The 5949-nt window shown below is 37.5% G+C and overlaps 1 protein-coding gene across 1 annotated transcript in view; it reads left to right on the top strand.

Moving 5' to 3' along the window:
* Nucleotides 1-5949, top strand: part of CDK19 (cyclin dependent kinase 19) — a 219052-nt gene that overhangs the window by 61796 nt on the left and 151307 nt on the right. The window lies entirely within an intron of this gene.

A 5949-nucleotide genomic window follows, 5' to 3' on the forward strand; every position in this document is an offset into this window, starting at 1 on the left:
ACCATCAAAAGGAATAACTTACATGTCATTGGAATTCCAGAACAGGAAGAGAAAAACAAAACCACTGAGAAAATTGTCCAAGATTTGCTGTTTTTCGCCAATTCCCTCAGTGTAGCTTCAACTTCTTCCTTCAACACCACCAGTTCTTTTGATCATATGCCCCCTCCTGAAATGGGCGAACACTGACCAATTCTTTTTGATACAGTGACTCTGTGTATTCTATCTTCTTTTGACATTTCTTCATTCCTCATTTCTTTTGATATTTCCACATCCTTCAGTATTTTGCCCGTTAAATCTTTCAGTATTGCAACTCGAGGCTTGAATTTTTTGTTTAGTTCCTTCAGCTTGAGAAATGCTGCACGTATTCTTCGCTTTTGGTTTTCTAACTCCAGTTCTTTGCACATTTTATTATAGTAATTGACTTCGTCTGCTCAAGTTGCTCTTGGAAATCTTCTGTTCAGCTCTTTTATCATTTCTTCCATCTGCTTTAGGTACTCTCCATTCAAGGGCAAGTTTCAGAGTCTCTTCTGACATACACTTTAGTCTTTACTTCCCTTCCAGTCTTTTCTTCCTTTCCCGTCTTTTTAATGACCTTTTGCTTTCTTCATGGATGATGTTCTTGATGTCATCCTACAATTTATTTGGTTTTCAGTCATTGGTGTTCAGTGCATCAAATCTGTTCTTTAGATGGTCTCTAAATTCAGGAGGGATATAATCAAGGTCATATTTTGGCTCTTGTGGTCTTGTTTGAATTGTTTTCAGCTTCAACTTGAACTTGCATATGAGCAATTGATGGTCAGTTCCACAGTCAGCTTCTGGCCTTGTTTTGGCTGAAGATATTGAGCTTCTCTGTCACCTCTTGCCACAGATGAAGTCAGTCTGATTCCTGTGTAGTCCATCTGGCAAAGTCCATGTGTATAGCTACCATTTATGTTGTTGAAAAAGGGTATTTGCAATGAATAAGTCATTGGTCTTGCAAAATTCTGTCATGCGATCTCCAGCATCATTTCTATCACAAAGGCCATCTTTTTCAACTACCAGTGAGTCTTTTTTGTTTTCAACTTTTGCTTTCCAATCACCAGTGATAATTAAACACATTTTGATTGCATGTTTGGTCAATTTCAAACTGCGGAAGTTGGTAAAAATCTTCAATTTCCTCATCTTTGGCTTTGGTGGTTGGTGTGTAAATTTAAATAATAGCAGTATTAACTGTTCTTCCTTGTAGGCGTACGGATATTATCCTATCACTGACGGCATTGTACTTCAGGAAAGATCTTGAAACATTCTTTGTGACGATGAACACCACGCCATTCCTCTTCAATTTGTCATGTCTGGCATAGTCGATCATGTGGTTATCTGATTTGGAATGGCCAAAACCAGTCCGTTTTGGCTCACTAATGCCTATTGTTGTTGTTGTTATGTGCTGTGGAGTTGTACCCGACTCATAGCAACCCCTCCTTGGATTTCCGAGGCAGTATCACTATGGAAGTAGATTGCTCAACCTTCCTTCTGAGGAGTGGCTGGTGGGTTTGAACCGCCAGGCTTCTGGTTAGCAGTCAAGTGCCTTACGCACTACTCTACCAGAGCTCCTTGCTAATGCCTAGGATATCAACTTTTATGTATTCCATTTAATTTTTGACAACTTCCAATTTTCCTAGATTCATACTTTGTACATTCCATGTTCTGATTATTAATAGATGTTTGCATCTGTTTCTTCCCATTTTGAGTCATACCACATCAGCAAATGGAGGTCCTGAAAGGTTTACTCCATCTACACCATTGTGGTTGGCTCTGCTGTGAGGAGGCAGCTCTTTCCCAGTCAGAGTTTGAATGCCTTCCCACCTGAGGGGCTCATTTTCTGGCACTATATTGGACAATGTTTCAGGGCTATTGATAAAGTTTTCCAGTAATATATCAGACAGTGTTTCACTGCTATTCATAATATAGGGTATAGCATAGCCAGTTGTAATTTTGTTCCTCCCTAGAATTTGGCCTAGTGTTTAGACACATAACATAAACTTAAGAGTTGTATGTTAATTAATATAAAATAGTAAGGCACTTCTGCTTTACTTACAGATGAAGACTTTAAGGTCTTTCCCTCAGTCTTGCCTGAGCTTGAGTTCACTCCTTTTTCCTTAAAAATGCTTCTGATTTTTTTTGTCTGTTATTAGGCGCTCTACTGGCATAGTGGTTAAAACATTCAGCTGCTAACCAAAAGGCAGTTTGAACCTACCAGCCACTCCACAGAAGAAAGATGAGACAGTCAGCTTCCATAAAGATTCATAGCTTTGGAAATCCTATAGGGCAGTTCTACTCTGTCCTACAGGGTTGCTATGAGTCAGAATCTACTCATAGCAGTGAGTTTGGTTTAGTATAGTTCCTTGGGATTAAAGATGGCCAGAACTGGACACCTGGTAGTGTTATCAAGAGGAGCTAGAGAGTCTTAGGCCAGTCTAATTTTAACAGTAACAGAAGGAGTTTTGCTTATACCCATCCTAAATGGTGCTTCACCTTGCTCCAGTTGACTTGGGGGCTGGCTATTAAATTTGGACATTGTGGTTTATGTTTGTGTGACCCCTAGGCTGGGCCTGGTTGAGTGGCTGGGCAGCTTGTGGTAGTTATTCCCCATGATGAGACTGGCAATCAACTCTGTGGTGGGATCTACCACAGCAGCTGAGTAGCTGCCTTTGGAATGTGGTCTGCATCCTGTATATAAGAAGAAGTCTTGGGGATAGTCCCATGTTTATGGCACGCTTGGACCCTGCATGTAGCCATCTCATTCTTCAGCAGCCTGCCATTCTCTGCTGACCTTGGGACTTTCAATGGACTTAATGGCCTGCTGTGTGGTTTGGTAACATCAGGACTGTGCCTTTTTACTTGTCAACCTTGGGTTTGTCAGTCTCAGCAGCCAGCAGCTGTCCAAGTGAAGAAAAGCCTATAGCTCCAGTGGGCTGGGAGCAGGAGGCAGAGCTGGACCTCAAGGTTGAGGGGCTTTCGTCTAGCCCTTAGAGCCTGGCACATTGAACTTGGCCTTAAAGCCTCCAAACATTAAGAGAATAAACTGTTTGTTAAGGCCATTCCGTTTGTGGTATATTCTTGTCATAGCAGCACTAGGTAACCAGAACAGACATTATCATTAAAACACTTTGTAATATTGCATTCAAGAGTCATTCCTATTGGACTTGGCTTCTGTAGGCTTGAGAAGTTCTTTCTTGAAGAACATGTAAATTCTACCACTGAGTGTATGGTTTTCTGGGATAAAACTTTTCATTTAAGGAAATGATTTCTACTCTTAGCATGAATACCTACATCTTATTTTTCTACTACCTATAGAATTGCCTCTGTCAAGAATTTTCCAGAACATAGTATCTCAAATGGAGCATCAAATAGAATCATATTCTCTGACAAATTTGTTTTTGTATTTGGTTGTTAAGTAATATTCCCATTAAGCAATTGTTTTTCATCGTGACTGGTAAAAGTAAAGTTTGTATGGTTTTGATATACATTACAGACATATAGAAGAAATGTCTTTAAATTGAAAAAAAAAAAATCTACATACCATATATTCATTTATATACTATTAATATATGTATTTTTAGTTTTTCTGAATACATTTATTAAATTCCTTTGTTTATTTTCAACAATACGCAGTTGTTTTAAGCATACTATATAATATGCACTAAATTTTGTAATGTACTTTCCTTGAAGGCTAACGATTTTGGAAGTGCTGTGTGCTTTTATGTTATTTAGAAATAAAATTCTTTTAAGGATGAACTAAGCTGCCTTTAGGAGCTCTGGTAGCATAGTGCCTAAGGCACTTGACTGCTCACCAGAAGGCTGGAGGTTCAAGCCCACCAGCCACTCCTCGGAAGGAAGGTTGGGCAATCCTACTTCCGTAGTGATACTGCCTCGGAAACCCAAGGAGGGGTCGCTATGAGTCGGGGCCGACTCGACGGCAAAACAACAACAACAACAAGCTGCCTTTAAAAGCCAGGCTGTCATAGCAGTGTGGGCCAGTTTCACCTGCTTTTCAGCCCTGTCATGTAAAAGAACACATTGTACTTTTATGATTCTTAATATTGTGTGCCTGAGCCATCTAGTCTGTGGGATATGAACTGTCACTTCCACTTGGAAAACTCCTGGAGAAGTAACACACGTGTGAGGTAAGCAATAGTTCCCTTACCCCGTGTGCTAGTCATTGATATATTTCTGGACATTATGGTAAAAGACATATCTTTAATCTTCGTAACTAAAGTATTGGCATCTGACCAAAGATTGGCATTGACATAGTACAGTGCCAGGCAGTCCCATATGCCCTCTGGGACCCTGCCACTTCTTCATCTGGCAAACTGCACAAGTGACATGCTATCACTGATCATCTGACAGTTAATGTACAAAAGAGAGATGATAATCACATACATACTTTCTTTCATTCTCAATTTAAAAACTATAAATCTTAAATTTGATGGTCTGAATATTTTATTAATGTAATGTATGGAAGTGATATTTATTAAGCACAATAATTACTGGGTTTATTCCTTGTTCTTATCCATATAATGCAGAGTAAGAGGCCTTTGCTTCAGTCTGTTCTTCTCAAGCTTTCAAATTCCTTTGACAGCCTGGATGTGAAATTCAAAAGCCATTAATGTGATGTGTTAATTTTGTACTTTTTGACTTACTGCAAAAATCTTATAGTTTCCATAGCAACAATAACCTATCCAGATTGTGTAATATTCTTTACAGTAGTAAAAATAAAACTGTATGCAATTATATGAGCTTCTGGAGTACTTCATTTAGAGGAGCTAGGGACTGAAATATTTCTGTTTAGAAAATTATGGTTCCATATGAAAATTTTGTCAGAAAGCTGATATAATTTTATATATCAGCTTAATTTGTTTCAAGTATTTGTTAAGTTTAAATATTGGTAGCTGATTTAATGACTAAATGTGTAAAATTCACATTATAAGCATTGTGACAGCGTGTCAGGCATATGTGACTTTGCAGACATACCTTTACATGCATTTAAGGTAGAAGGGGGATATTTGGCTTTAATTACTTCAGTCACCTGCTGCTTGCGTTTCTTAGTTGTTTCTCGGTGATCTGAACAAAGTCTAGTTTTATGTTGTGAAGAAACAGGATGGAGAAAAAGGGAAAATACGATCGCGTAGGTTTTTCCTATGTTTGAGTTTGCTCTTGAGGACATGCCTAAGATGTCACTTTGAAAATGCTAGAGTGCTTTAGTAGGTGAATATTTTCAGAGTATCAAATTATGTTTTTCCTTAAATTTAATTAAAAAGGTAATATAATGATAGCATTAAAGGTAGTTAAAATAACTCCCTGTAGCGCAACTGTTTTTCATTTTTTATATTACCTTTAACATGTCTCTCTCTCTTTCTATTTGTGTGTGTGTGTGTGTATTTATATAGTATCATTTGTATATTTCCTCAGTAGTATATGGTAAACATTTTCAATGTTTCTAACCTTAATGGCTTTCATTTCAAGAACAGCATAACAGTCCATGGTATTGGCATATCTGGTGTGTTTTTATTTATCAAAATCCTACTTAGTTCTTCTCTCAGTGCCTTGTATTGAAAGAAAAAAATGGGTCTAATTTTCCAACTGATCAGGGGACAAAGTAACCATAATTCACTTGCCCAAAATGTAGATGATGGTGAAAATCTTAATAATGCATATAAAATGATTTTTAAAAAATTTGGTGAAAATATATACAGCAAAACTCATTCCACATTCTCATTATTTCTGTTTTAATTGTTTCACTTCTATTTACTTAATTGCCCCCTGCCCTCCTCTCCACTTCTCTTTGATGCTTTAAAATAGCTGTTTGACCCATTTATTTTTATTTATTTATTATTTTTTAAAAATTTTATTTTGATTTGGGTGAAGATTTACAGAGTAAATTCACTTTTCATACAGCAGTTCACATAATAT

The sequence above is a fragment of the Orycteropus afer genome, unplaced genomic scaffold (assembly GCF_000298275.1).
Source record: "Orycteropus afer afer isolate SDZICR_OR568_19922 unplaced genomic scaffold, OryAfe1.0 scaffold00072, whole genome shotgun sequence".
Classification (NCBI taxonomy): Eukaryota; Metazoa; Chordata; class Mammalia; order Tubulidentata; family Orycteropodidae; genus Orycteropus; species Orycteropus afer.